The sequence below is a fragment of the Aythya fuligula genome, chromosome 10 (genome assembly GCF_009819795.1).
Source record: "Aythya fuligula isolate bAytFul2 chromosome 10, bAytFul2.pri, whole genome shotgun sequence".
NCBI lineage: Eukaryota > Metazoa > Chordata > Aves > Anseriformes > Anatidae > Aythya > Aythya fuligula.
The window spans coordinates 13351596-13366870 of NC_045568.1; the positions used below are offsets into that span (position 1 = coordinate 13351596).

The window sequence follows — 15275 nt, forward strand, 5'->3', positions numbered from 1 at the left end:
AGCCTTGCTGGTAAGTTTGCTTTGAAGAGATCTGGACTTAAGTTTGCACAGTGAGCAAAACTGTACCTTCCCATCTGAGCAGCTCTGCTGGTGCTGCTGCGAGCCTGCAGGCTGGGCTGGCTGCCCCTGGCTCCCCAGCTGCTGCTGCTGCTGCTGCTGCAGGTCCTGCGTTGCTGCCAAAACCCCCATGCTTCCCCCTGGCTGGGGGTTTCGGCTGGAGCAAGGTTCCTGGATGAGACCCGTTGGGCTGGACTTAGCAAGAGAGGAGCTTTTGTTGGCCTCTGTCAGAAATGCCATGTGTATTTGCAGGGAGTGGTACAAGCTACAGGGCTTCTTTGAATTTAGCTTCAAAATCTAATTTCAAAGGCAACCACTTGCAAATTTCAAACTGTCTTTTAGTCTTAATGTTGAAAGCCCCTTGCATTCCCCCAGTGGCAATGCTCAGCAGCCCTTGAAATTATTTCCAGCATGTATCTTAAGTTTCAAAAGAAGGAAGCATGGGTAAAAAAGACAATCTAGATTCTCCTCAGTGATGCTGCATCAATACTTGGCTGATCTGTATAATGCTAAGCACAGCGAAGCAGAGCTGAGCTACCAGTTGCTAGCTAACGAGAGGATTAGCTATGCCTGCAGATGGGCTGGCATAACTTAAGCGAGAGGGCAAGTGTGTAGAAAAGTCAAACTCAGACTCCAGGGGAGGGTGGTGCTGCTTTTCCTCTGAAGAGCATCCTCTACACAAACAGTGGGCAGGAAAGCAGAGTGAAAGCAGTTGTTTGGCCGGGGCTTGACGAGTGTTTTGCTGTGAGTCAGTGCAGCTTTGCTTAATGTTTGTTACTACTAATAATTGTATTTATATTCCTGGCCAGCCCAAGTACTCAAAGGTTTATATGTGATAATCAAATCCAATCAAAATGCATTCACAAGCTCTCAAGTAGGATCCATTTAACAAATAGCATCCTCCAAGGTGGGTTGGAGAACAGGGAAATCAAGGGCATTAACAGAGCTTTCAAAGCCAAGAACTAACATAGCAGTGCCTTCTGTTCATCTGGGGAAGGGCTGGGGTAAGAACCCAGCCTGGGTGCAGGGAGGGGATGAGTACTGTGGTACCTATTGCTGCCCAAAGCCTCGATCCTGGCAGGACCAGAATGGCATGATCCACTGGGTGCTGAGCAGCAATGTGGGACCGCCAGGGTATGACTAGACCCATACCCCCCTATTTCCACGTTTTTATCTAGAATCAGTGTTCTACAAGCCTGTGTCACCCTGCAAATCCTTCTCAGTGCTGACGTGATCTTGAATTTCCTACAGTTCCTTTGAGGTTTCAGATGATTCAAAAGGAATTATCTGCTTCAGAGAGATCTTTGTCAATTGTTTTAATAGCCTGGAGAGAAAACTATTTGATCCTGCACTTAAATGTTTACATTTAATGGTTGTTTTAAATCTTCTGCTTATGTTGAAGTATAAAGTATTGCCATGCCACTGTAAAAGATGAACTGATTTTCCATCTTTTTAAATACAGAACAGAAATGTTTGCTGTTTATTTCTGCATTTTCTGCATGATGTTTGACATTTTTTTCCATCCTTATCTATTATGAAATCTGCAACCTTGCTAGGATTTAATGTCATGCTATTATATTAAATTTCCATATTTGTATTATTCTACAAGTCACAGAACTTCCATTGATTCTTTTAGGTTCCTTTTTCAAATTGTCTGCTCTCTCTTGTTGCTGATTTATGCTCCTTGAGATCAGAGCCACTATTTTTCCCTTTGTGATTGAATTTTTAAATGTTTTATACAGCTCTAATTTAGCTGGATATTTTTCCTTTTTAGCTGATGAAATCTGCTTTCATGATTGTAGATATTTATTTATTTATTTTACCTCCTAGGCATGATTTGCTCACACTTTATTTGCCTCAAAAGCATTCTCAGTTTCTGTTTTGGCTTGTCTGTTTTTGAGAGTATCAGCAGCCAGCATTAATGGTCAAGCTCCTATCTGCACAGAAGGAATGAGAAGTGGTTGTGAAGCCATGATGAATATTTAGGTTGGTGATTTGTTCTTCTTATCTGTTTTTTTTTTTTTTTTTTTTTTTTTTTTTTCTTCATCCAGGGAGACTGACTGCCAAACCACCTCAATGTATCTGCTGTACATTTTCTGTTAAAAAATACCAGCTTCTTAAGTGTTTCCTGAAGTTGGGCCCCTGTGGTAATGTAACTTCTTCAGCATATTATGGTAGGTGTATTTCAGCAGGTCTGGAGGGGTCTCAGAGTGATGGCTCTTAATGCACCGTGGTAGGATTCTATACTAACTGGGTCTTAAATTTATAGACAAGCCTATAATTCTGTTTTCTTTGTGTTTAGGAGGCAAACACAGCAGTTTGAGTCAGGACAGAGCAGGAATTACAGCAGTGGGTGTCTTGATAGAGATGTAAAAAGGTGCCAACTCAGTAGAGGACCAACAAAAGCAGCTTAGTCAGGAAGGAGAGGGGTCTAGACTCACACTGAGACACGTCAGCTGCTTTCTGACCTGCAGGCAAATCTCCCTCAGGGGCTGGTGGGTGGGAGATGGACCCCTCAGAGAGACCATCAGCTGCACCAGAAGAATGAGGTGAAGCTTCAGGTACTGCAGTAAGCAGAGCCCAGGGACGTTGCTGCCTGGGGTTTGGATTTCGGCTGTGCAGGGCACAGCTAGCTGCTCACTGCTGCTTTCTCACAGCAAGGCAAGTGATGAGGAGGTTGTGATTTAAGGACCTGTTCCGTGGGGTAAGCTGGGTTAAGCAGGGGGGGGATTGGTCAACCGTAAGAGCTCATGGTGGTAGAAATGAAAGAGAAAATAATAATTGCAAATAACAGGTGAAAGCAGTTGAAATTAATTAGAACTGCAGCATGAGGTGAAGATGCAGACAGCTATGCACTATGCTGTATGTAACTACCTGCTGATTGCCACCATCTCTTTGTTTGTCCACAGTTCCTCCAGACAATCATACCCCTTTGCTTGAGGAGTCAGAGGAACAATTAGATTTTGGCCTCAGAGAGAAATCCTCTAACTTGAACAAGTAAGACACCCATGCTGCTTATTCTATGCTTTTCATATGCTTATTGACTGTTAGTTTACTATTTGACAAGTGAAACCAAGAAGATATGATATTATTTTCCCTTTTCACATTTTTTTCTATAAATTTATATATAAAGGCCCTGCAGAAACCAAGTTCCCCCCTATTGTTCTTGTTATTGGCATTGACATAGATAAAACAATCTAAGAGAGTATTTTTCCTAGTTAGGCAGAGCAGAGATACAATGTACCATAGGCACATCTGTCAACATGATACCCCTGCCTGTCTTTATTTTTGCAGTTTGCTTGTGGTCCATTTAGAATTAGATTACGACTGATTGGTTCCTGCATTCAAACTACTTCACACAACGCTCCATCCACTGGCATATAAAACAAAACCGAGGCGACTGGAAAGCCTGAGGGACCAATTCCAAATATCACTGTGCAATAAAACCTGTATTTTCTTAATTTTTTATTGATTCAGCACTCATTCTCCTGTAATGCTGCTGCGGTAATATTAAAACCCAGTGACTGACAGTGGCATCCCATAGAAGTGATTTAAATAGCAGTACCGGGGAAGAAAGTAGGCTTTGTTTTTGCAGCAATTTTGCTCAAACTGGCCCAGAGGATCTCCCTTGCAGGAAGGGAATATACTATGCACCTTTTCCCCTTTGAAATACATCTTCCTTATTTCTGCCAGCCCTGTACTGTGCCTGTGAAGTCAACAGATTTCCTGCTGCTAACACTGCTGGGTGCAGCCTGCAGCCCTTAAAAGCAAGCATGAATATTTGGTTTGTACATGGGAACTGGTTATTTGTGTGGGATAGGGAAATGATGTTCAAATGCAAACCCCAGACTGCTCTTCATGTGATATAAACATAAAACAAATGAAAAAAAGCATTCCTGTGAAATGCAAGAGTTTGGCTAATTAATAATTGCAAAATGTGTGCTGCTTGCAGGTGGGAATTTGAAAGGACCTCATGAGGCCTGGATTCACAGAGCCAGCCAGTGAAGTGGGAAGTGGGTGTGGGAACTCCTTGAAGAGCCTGGAAATCCTGGCCTGCCTGTGGGAAATGGGATGGGATGGAGATTTTATGTGTTACAGATCTCCAGAGTGTGCAGCACTGTGCTGACAGGAGGTATTTCTCATTCCCTGCCTCCTGTGAGGCTTTTGGGGAAGCAGGGTATTCCCAGAACTCTGGTATGGGTTTCTGCTCCCTATAGGCATGCACAAGTGAATGGGAAGGCTAAAAATTAAATAAAGCTGGGAAGAAGATATATGGGAGCTCCAGAGGCTGCTGGATGGTAACTGGTTTCTCTGTCAGGACAAGTTAATCTGCACTCATAAGTGTCTCTGAACCATAAAAGAGCCATGGCCCAGGGTCTGTTTCTGGCCTGGGGAGATGGTGATGGAAGCAGCCTGCTGTGGTGGTTCCCTAAGGCCTGGCAGAGATGATATTTCATGTTGGGGCAGATATAAAACTGTAATGTGTTTTGGGCCCCAAACTTGGAAACAAAAGCCAGAGAAAGTTTGATCAAAATTGTCCCCATTGCAATGCATTAGCCCAGAACCAATCACAGATACTAAAATTTGATTATATGTAAGCCTGAAGTAACCCAAAATTGTTCAGTGCAATTTGTGGAAAAGGACAGTGGCCAAGCATCTGTAGGGGCTGAGTGCTTAGATTGAAGCTAACGGCCTTCCCCCTTGGCACACCCTGATTGTGAAACAACTCAAACCCACCCTAAAAAATGAGAAGCTGAGCTCTCATCCAAAACCAGCACCTCTATAGCTGAGGGTGGAAGTGACCCACTATGATTCTAAGTGATCATTTCATTTGCCTTGCAAACTCTGCTTGTTCTTGATACCAGATACTGACTAAAAGTGAAAAAAAAGGTGGGTCGGCCCTCGGCTGAGTGGCACAAGCAGCCCTTGCACTTCAGGGACACACAGGCACCTCTCACTTGGTGCAGGGTGGATGGGAGCTGAAAACACCACAACCTTCAGGGGTTCCCCATCCGCATGGGGGTCCTGGTGAGGGACAAATGCCCCATCCCCTTGCTGCTTCCCAAAGCTGCTCTCCAAGCTGTAGCTCTGCATTTGTTTTCTGTTGACCGAAGTCAGGCAGTACTATTGTTTGGGTGTGATTCAGAATGAATATTGAGTGTGCCTCTAAGATAAAGTCATTATTTAGGAGCTCATTAAAGTACTGGCCTTGAAAAAATTTCCCACTGCTAATATCCTCTTCCATCACTGTGTCAAGGATCGTGGCTAGTTTAGAAAAAGAGCTGTGGGCTCGGAGTGCTGCTGTAGCACCTCTCTCCTCCTACCTGGGGAATGCTTACTTCTTTAAGCTTAGAGCTAAGAAAGCACCAGGTGTTAACATGAGCTGTAAATTGCTTATTTAGCAATAGTCCCTCTGCAAAATCCCTCCGCATCCTCATTTCCCAAAAAGACCCTGAGGCTCTCTTCTCTCTCTGCTCCCAGAAGGTAACTTGGGCAGAAATGAGTTTCTGGGCTTCCCAGGAGTGAAGCGCTTCCTTGCGGCACTGCTGCAGTTCCCTGGGTGAAGGTTCTCAGAGTTTGTTGGCAACCAGCAAGGTTTTTGGCTCATCATAGCCAGGTTTTGGAGGACAGCAAGTGTCCATGATGGAGAGCTGGGCTGCAGCCCGCTTTCTCTCCAGATGCTGTGCAAAGTCCTGCTTCAGCTTAAATAAATACTAATTTGCACTAATGGCATTTAATCCTCTTCAAACCATAATTTACAGTATCAGATTATTATCATAATATCTGATCTACAGTTCTTAATGCTTTATTGTTATCCCATTACAGGGAGGTTCTGCTGGCACTGCATATTGTCTATTTCTCTTACAAATGTTCTACAGAAACCTTATTAATTATTAGTCCCATAAAACACCTGTTAATGTTACCATTTTAATAAATCTCCTTCTTAATTAAATTAGGTGGCTCTGATAGTAATCCTCTAATGTCCACTGCCTTTCTGTTCTCATCACAGTCTGATTGTACAGTGAGAAGCAGTGCTCAATTATAATTGATGTAGGACATAACTCAGAACCAAATTATAACATATAAAGCCATATGATCATTGAGGAATATAATAGATCTTCACACTAAAGTGTCATTTGGATTGATTGGTGCTGTTTCTAGAGCCTTGTTAGAGGTGAGAAAAGGCTTAATTCAAAAGGACATTTTTTAATTTTCTCTTTCTCTCTCTTTTTCTTCAACTCACGCACTCTATTCTCTTCTTAATGCACAGCCTCTAATTCAGCTACTTTGGTGTAGTGTTCACAACACTTACTGTCCCAATTGTGTTTCAGTTCTAAAGCTGATCTTTTTTTTCCTCTCCTTTCATTTTTTTATTTTATTTTTTATTTTTAATTTTGTAAAGGCAGACTACATGATGATTTTATTTAATGATTTAATAAAACTTTTTCTCCTGAGATAGGTGCAAGAAATCTTGCTGATCTATTACTGCTGCTACCCAAGCATGAAAGTACAGTTATATATGATACAGCAATACTGAAGCTATAAGCAAAAAATTAAAAGCTGATCAGAACTAAGATCTTACCCTAGCTAGAAAGTTGGGTAGGCACCAGGAAGATTTCCTGCAGTAGGGCAAAAGTGCTGCTCACTTGGGTCCAGGTCAGTTCCCTCTATGGAACCTTGAGGGAAACCTGTGATGTCTGGGCACCTCATGGTCTTACTACTTCTTCTCAGCCCTGGGAGTGGGAATGTCCCATGTTTTATGGGGCTAGTGATGGCTACTTACATCTCAGGACACCCTAGAGCAAACAGTGGAGTTTTCCCAGTGGTGAGATTCTGATTGTCAGCTCTCCAGACCTCCGTTGCCACTGGGGAAAGCCTCTTGACATTGCTTCGCTGCCAACCTCCCCTCCCATCGTACTCATTTGCTTTCCCCATGGCAGCTGCAGTCATTTATTGCCCAGAAAAGCAACACAGCAAAATGAATGTGTGGTTTTAATTGATTTTAGTATAGCTCAGAAGTTCACATTGCAGCAGTTCCTCCTTGGAGCCTCAGGTGTTACACAGGTAACTTGTAGGTGCTTGAAAAGCTCCCCGAAAAAAAATGAGGAGCTGGTTCAGTAAATCTAACAGAGTTGTGAGCCTTTTCCTAACATTTTGCTAGTGCCTGAACCACAGCCTCTGCTTGTTGTGGGGCTGCAGGAACTAGTGAGGAGCAGATCGTGCAGCTGAGGCGTGCAGCGAAGCTCCAGCTCCCAGGGCCCATGCTGGATTTTCTTGTGGGAAAGAGGCGATGCCCATTTCCTCATTGCCTCCTGGCTCTTAGAGGAAGATCCTTCATTCACTCGCAACACAATGCGCTAATAGACTGAGTTTCCTGGAGCTGAGTGCTGCCTGCCCCAGGTCAGTGGAACCTCTTCCATCTCTCCTGCTTTTGCTGTCTGAGAGGAGCCTGCAGCGTGGCACCACGCAGGGGGGCATCCTCCGAGCTGCCGAGCTGGCGTTGCTAAGAGACTTGGCCTTGTGGAGGAGCAACAGCCATTAACTTGTTGGGAGTGGAGAAGGAACCGGGAATTAAAGTAATTTGAAAACACTTCTACCTTCATACCTTAATTGCAAACAGAGGGAAATTAGCCTGAAATCTGGGGTGTTCTGGTTACTCTTGCAATGTGGCTGCTCTAATGGGTTTCGTGGATGTTTCGCAGTGGGGCTGCAGCTGTGGGTAATTACTGCCGTCCTCGCGCTCTCTTGGGGCACATTTAACCTGTGCAAAATGTGACAGAGCCCAGCATCTGCTTGGTCCTGCCTCTGCTCGGTCCACAGAGATGCTCAAAGGCTATTAGCTGGTTAAATGTGGTGATGCTTGGAAGCAGCGTGTGGCCCAGCCTTACCGAACTTTGGTAGATGGAGCATGTCTGCTGAGCTGTGTTCCTGCTAGAAGAGGGGTGATGCAATAGGAGATAATGCTTTTACTGTCTTGGTTTCAGAGCATTTTTGGGAAAGTTGCACAACTCTGTTGGGAGAAGGGAGGCAGGGCACAGAGTCAGTCTTGTCCCAGGCACACTGCCCTTTGTGCCTCACCCTTCTCAAATAATTCTTTGGACCATTTAACATCATAAAATTGTGTTCGTGGGCCTTTTGCAAGAAACAGTGTGTGACTTCAGCCTTGGGAGGCCTGATCCTGCCCAGCAACACCCTGGGGAAAGGGAAGCTTGGGGGGGGCTGAGTTATCATCCCTTCTGCTCTGGCCAGGGCAGTGCAGGGCACAGCTGAGCTCTTCTGTGCAGTGAGGTGCTTGTCCTGCATCCTGAGCAGAGACAATCGCTTACTGCATGTCAGCGGCATGTAGCGGAAAATTTATGTATGATTTCTCTCCGTTCAGACTGAGCAGAAATGCCATTCTGTGAGAGAAGTGGGCCTCCACAGAGCTGAATGGCTCAAAGAATAGGTCCTATCAAGGCTGATAATCTTCCCTAGTGATAACGCAGTGGATTATACAGCGATTGGATGTTGAGAGTACACTGACCTTAATCTCCCTTAACTTTGGTTTTCTCTCCCATCAGATAATAATGGAGAAAGTACAACATGTGCCATAGAAGATTACACACATCCTGCCACACTTCACAGATGGCTGATACAAAAATCAGAGACAATGCTAAAATAATTAAAAAGCCCACAAAAATAAACCAGTGCATTCAGCTTCTTTGTGAGGCTGTGGCTAAGGAAACTGAGCCAGCCGGCCTGAAATGCACAATATAAATGTAAGCAGATCTTATTAAGATTCTGTGTGGCTGTTAAAGCATCCTCAGCCATTGCTACAGCTTAGCATCGCTACTAATGGGGAAGAGAGGGAGAGATTAGTTTAGGCTACTTTGAGACAGCACAGATACACGCAGGAGACATTCTCTGTTGCTCAAACTTGTATTTCACTGACCTGCTATGTGACGAGAGGAGTGCCAAAAATACAGAAGAGTTGGCACATAAAATCCATGTCTACTCTATCTACTCTGTCAAGGCTAAAAAAAAAAGTCCTGAATGAGCCTTAGAGAGTCAACAAATCACTAAAATAGCAGCTAAAGAAGGAAGTTCAGCACAAGTTCAACTCATTAAAATTCCTGCTAATGTATGCTCTTGCAAACCAGTGGGCTGAGCGTGATTCTGGTGAGCGGAAGGATGCATGTGAACTCGTACACAAGTAGGAAACGGACAAGGTTGATGTGGCTGACCTTCAGCATTGAAGTCTGATCATTCCTGTCATTTGACATGGCTATGCGGGAAGAAAAGGTCAGTGGTGCACCTCTGAGCTGGAGATGGTGAGAAATCAGCTTTCTGCACAGCTTTCTTGGGCAAATCCACAGCTGTGTGCAGAAGAGCGTGGCATATTGATGTCTCGTACTTTTGGTCGTACTATGTGAGGTCCCAAAGGGGAGAGCAACTGTGTGAAGGAGTGGCCATAGGAGAGTATGAACATAGGTCGTTCATTTAGAAAGCACCTGTAACTAATGGCAATTCTCAATTAAAAAGCAGAAGAGGCCTATGAACAATGAATATATTCCTTTTCTGTTCTTCCACGCAGCCAATGTGGAAAAAAGGAGATTTAAATCTTCTATCTGTACCTTATGTACATTTCTCATCAACTCCAATGGGAGTTTTGCTGAGGAAGTGCAAAACAGGGCTGGTAACTTTATTTCCATTTACTCAATAGTTCTGAGATTGAAAACGATAGAGACTGGGCAGAAGAAATAACAGGGGCATCTCATATCCATGTGTCGCTTCATTAAACATCTGAAAATGGCAATGAAAAAGCAGAGATTGCAGAATGAGATTTCCAGACAGCAGGATGATAGCATAAAAGACTCTGTCCTCTGCTTGTACAATACACATGTGGTCAGAAAAATAAAGGCAGCAAACTATCTTACTGTATAATAGATGAGAATTTTCATAGCTGCTATTTTGGATGCACAGGAAGTAGAAAAGTGTTTTACACAAGAGAGTCACTTGTTAACTTCGGGTATGTGATATGTGAATGTATAACTGAGATAAAAAGTCACGTGGTCTTATCCTTCTCCTTGACAGGAAATATTTGCATTCAGAAGCTCAAGAACTTACATTGAGCAGCTAAGGAATATATGACAAAATATTGTAATGCTAACTGACATTGTGTGCAAGAAAATTAGTCTTTACAAAATTTGTTATTTGCCTTTGTTGCTGTTTTAAATAGAAAATATTTGATCGAGCTTTGCTCTCTGAATGTGGTGAAAGGAGTTAGACTCGATGATCCTTATGGGTCCCTTCTAACTGGGGATATTCTATGATTCTATTTTATGAAAAAAGTTACTAGGCCACATGTTTCTGCGAAACTGCCCAAAGGTGTGATGGTTCCTGAAGGCCAGGTTGCTCTTTGGACCTCGCAGAGCGGTGGCCATGGACAGCGGAGCAGTCCTCCCATTTTCAGACCCCTCTTTTGGAAGTCATAGCATCCAACATCTTATCTCCTTTCTGAATTGGAGAAATGGGAATGAAGCAATCCTGTGCTTCAGTAAGCCTAAAGGGTCCAGGCCTGAGGGATTTCTGTTTCTCCTTGCTCGTGCTTTTTGCTAACAAAGGGCTTGTTGTGAAAAGCACCCCAAAGCTGAACTGGGTAAATGATCTTCATAGGAATCAAGGTCAGCTGAGCTGGGAGGAGACTGCTGGGTGAGTGGGATCAAAGTCCAAAGTCTTTGAGGAGCCCAGCAGAAACCCCTGGGCCTGGAAGTGGTCCTGCTGCTTCTAGATATGCACAAATGGCGTCTGCTCCCAAACTGCAGCTCCCTGCACACCTTTGGACAGAGTCCGCAGGGGCTTTCTGCCTTGCTGGTGGGGCCCTGCTGGTGGCACCCAGGCAGTAACTTTGGGCATGCGGTGGCACCAGGGTAAGGAGGTGAGGTGGGACATCTCAGTCCCTGCACTGACACCCAACAGCCTAGTGCTGCTGATGGAAAGTAGCACACAGCACAAGATGCAGCCTCTGTGCTCCCTAATGGATACATGCTGGGTTTTCAAGCATCTGTGCATCTTCTCCTGGTTATCTGCGGCTGAGCCCTTGTTCCAAGGAGCATCGTGCTCTCCGCCCAGCCCCAGCAGTGGCTCCTCCAAGCTTGCTCTGTTGTGTCTGTGCCTGTTGCTTGGCACTTGGAGGATGAAATGGAAGGCAGTGAGAGTGATGGTGATTAAATGATCAGTGAGAAGAACCTGAGCTGAATGTTGACAGGGAAATTAGTGGTGCTGGTAGCTTTGAGGAGAGTAAGGGGCTGTGCTTTCTTCTATTCTCTTTGTGGCACTGGGGGAATGCTGGGCAACTCCTTCCTGATCCTTCTCTAATTAAAAGGTTTCTCTGGGTGAGGACTGGAATGCATGAGGAAGCAACAAACTGAACGCTGCGAGGTCCCCGCTCTGCCTCTTGTGGTGAGGCTGGTGAGGAAATTGCCCCTTGACTTCTGCAAGTTTGTGTTGCTTTCAGCAGCAGCCGGTCTCCCTCACAGACGAGATGGCTGACTGCAGGGTTTTCTGTCCCTGGCCACCCTTTAGTGTCAGTGAGCAGCCTGCTGAGTGCAGGAATTGTCCCAGGTGCCAAGGCAGAAGTGTGCTGAGGGTGGTAGGGCTCTGCTAATGCTAAGTCAGGAGAGGAAAGGAAAGGCATTGAAGGAAGAAACTGCAACCCTGGTGTGCTGGAGGTACCACAGCCCTCCTGGGGTGGCTACGGGAGAGCATCCCAGGGGTATGACCTGGGGATATAACCCCTGCTCTTAGCTGAGCTCCTCAGCACAGGCCAAAAAAACCATTCACTAAGGCAAATCACACACACACACAAATGGGAAATGCTTCAGGTTGATCCAAAGGGATGTTTTGGAAGTTTTCTCTGAAACATCAATATCTTATTATTTTCTTAAAGGCTTGGTTAGAAAGAAATGGAAAAGAAGGGCTGTTTTCCTGTAGATAGGAGACAGTTTTTGAAAGTTATAGTTGTAAGTAATTTTGTTTTGAAATTAGATTTCAAAAGGTGCACCCCCAAATGCTAAAAGAATGTCCAAGTGTATTTTATATATATATTTTTTGGTTTAAAGATTGGGATTTTTTTGACCTGAGCAAAACAACTCAACAGTTCAATAGCATTTCAAAATAATCAAGTGAATCTAGATTTGCATGTTCTAGAAGAAAATATTTATTTCCAAAATAATCCAATAAGCTCTCCATTGCATCACCTCCTGATCTGTCTTTGTGTTAAGAGGGAGGTTTGTTCCTATCCTTCCAATACATTTTTTTTTTTTTTACTTTAATAAGTAAAACTCATGCGTAGTGTAAACACACTAAAAAGCACACGCCCTATTGAATTTTCTGAGATGAGTATTTTAAATCCAGCCTTTCCCAAAGCTCCAGACATGCATTATTTACAATGGAGAATAATAATGTAACAAAGCTGTATTATATTAAAATTGGTCTGTAAAATATTACGATTATCATTTTTCGTAGCTTGACTTAAGGTGCACAGTTTATATAAAACAATATGAATTATTTTCTGTTACAAAAAATTATTCAGTGTGGGCTCTGTGTATTACAATTATTAATCTTTCTATTTAAATGCAAATTTTTTCTTTCAACTGAGAGCTAAAGATACTTTTTATACAACTAATAAAACACAACTTTGATCTTCTGATCCCTCATCAGGGAGATGGCTTTCTCAGTTGTGTTTGGGATGTCTCTGCCAGAACGTGTTGTTCCTTTACAGCAACGATGCTTTCTTCATAAATACATTGAAAATTGCTTCCTGTTAGAAATGAAATATTCATTTGTACAGCAAGGTATTACTTGGGAAATCCTCGGTTGCTTTGTTTTTTGTAGTAAGAGAAAAGAGCTAAAAAGAGTAGTGTCCTTTTTGTGGGCATATGCAGTGCCTGAAAAGCAGGAGGGTGGTTTATCCTTAGAAAGTCCTTCTTTGAGTCCTAGTGGGTTTGCTGCTCTGAGAAACTTTAAATTAAGATTTCTTTGAGCAGGTTGGTTTCAGCTTGTATGGGGCTCAGTGGTGTGGCTCTCCCCTGCTCTTCCCAGCTGCACAAGGGAGGTGGAAGTGGCCAGGCTGGACTAGAAGGAGACTTCTGACATTTGGTCACTGGGAGCTGAAACCAGCCTGTGTTTCTTTTGCAGGTCCCACCAAGTGTGCAAGAAAACCGCAGTGCTCAAGGAGAGAATTAACTCGTAGCTATCAGACAGCTCGTGTCCTGAAGCGGAAATTACAGCCATTTATGTGATTTCAGGCTAATTTCTGCCAGTACTTGTTCTGCTAAGTACTGCTACTACCCTGAGCAGCTCCGAGGAAGGCTTCTTTAATCAGGTTTGTAGTGTCTGCCTTGCAGTTACCAGCATTAGTAAAGGAGGTTGAAAGCTAGGTGGCACCTCCATCTTTCAGCCTTGCCTATGCAGGACTCCCCTTTCCACGTTCCAAGAAATGCCATGTCCTGCTGGTGGAAATCTGCCTCATTTTCTCCCAGGTCTGGTGTGGGCATGTTTTCCTCTGGCCACTGGCTGCCCCCTGGTCTCCCATGTTAGTTTTGGTCTGGGTGACCCAAAGTGGGAGCTTGGCTGCTCCAGCCAGTGGAAGTGGTAATTGAAAAGGGTAAAGCAGGGAGCAGTGTTATAATTAACTGGCCGCATTAGGCATTTTACAGCACTGACACCTCACAAGAGTGGAAGTTTAATGAGAATGGAGAGAGGCTCAAAAGCAATCCATTTTCCTGGTAAAGAGTGTAATGAAGGTGTGAAATGATGCACAGCTAACTAAACCTGTCTGTAATAGCCTCTCTGTTATAATGTAGCGATCTGACAGACTTTAGGAAAAAAAAAAAAGAAAACACAACAAGACAATGTGTGTGTGTGTATATATATATATATATATATATAATATATATATTCATTTCCTTACAGTGCTAATGTAAGGTGTAGTACAGCTTCAGTGGGTGTGCCACGTATAAGTCTGGTGCTGAAATGTGTGAAGAACTGCTTTAGGAACCAAACCACTCATTTGTGACGTGAAGAGCAACATGTGAAGAGCAACCCGATGTGTGCGCCTCAGAATCAGGCCCCACAGTGAGCCCCGGGACCAGCTCTGCTGTGGCACAGCCTGTGCATCTGTGACCCACCTGCAGCCTGCCCACCACCATCCCTGCAGAAACCTGCAGTGAATTCCTTGCGGAGCTGCCAAGGAGGGGCTGGGAAATTAGCATCAAGGTATTTTTTGACTGTTTGCTTGAAAAGATGCTGTGTCTCTGATTATTAGTTTGAAATTCACTGGTAGCAGCTGTAACCAGTGTACTTTGCACGGCAAAACCCTGCAATCTGTCACCGCGATCACATCTCTCCGCCTTCATTTGCAAGTAAAGCACTAGATCAGGGGGGTGCAGAGGGAACTGGAGTGAGCATGGCATCTACGGGGCTGCTGGTAGCAGGTAGGAGCGAGCAGGCCTTGGAGGAACCTGGTGCTGCCCCAGCAGCACCTCTTTGCAGCATCTGTGTGCTCCCCCATCGGGGCAGGGGTTGAAGGACATAGTCTATGAAACATTAAGCATGCAGATGAAGTATAAACATGGAGATAAACACTGTAAACACTGTTAGTTGTAATCAGGATGTAAATACCCAAGCCAATAAACTGCAACTTGTGCAATTAATTTTACTCTCTGAGGCAGTCTCCATCACTCGTCAGGACTTGCGTGATATGGCTGAGCTTTTGCATAGCTGCTCACAGGACACAGCCTTCATTTCTGAACTGCCTGTGTTTTGCATGTGGCAGATGGTGGAGGGTTGTGAAGCGTAATTGTGGAGCATCGATGCTCCAGCTCTCCTGCAGGGAGCATCGTATCCTGATGGGCAACTCAGGAACACCAGGATCCTATAGGAAAGAGGCTTCTTTTGAAGATCTCAATCGTATGATTTATGATATATAATGCTTGCATTTCTGTACAGTGTGATTCCACTCTAGAGGCTTGCTGTTGTTGGTGCTCAAATTTGTTTTTGTTTAGTACATCACAGGACTTGGAGAAATGCTGTTTTGGCAAAATATGTTGAAGACTATGTAAACACTACACAAGCTTTCTATGTACTCCATGTGTCTTCTTCAGTATATTTAAATGATCCAGCCATGCAGTTACAGCACACCTATTAATACAAGTTAATACAAAGGCATAATTATT

At 44.0% G+C, this 15275-nt stretch overlaps 1 long non-coding RNA gene across 1 annotated transcript; it reads left to right on the forward strand.

Moving 5' to 3' along the window:
• Window positions 1–2121: 2121 nt before the first annotated feature.
• On the forward strand, window positions 2122–14742 carry LOC116493147. The gene is made up of 4 exons (XR_004253716.1): window positions 2122–2231; window positions 2967–3054; window positions 13237–13423; window positions 14014–14742. It is a non-coding gene; the product is annotated as an uncharacterized LOC116493147 (long non-coding RNA).
• The last annotated feature ends 533 nt before the right edge of the window (window positions 14743–15275 follow it).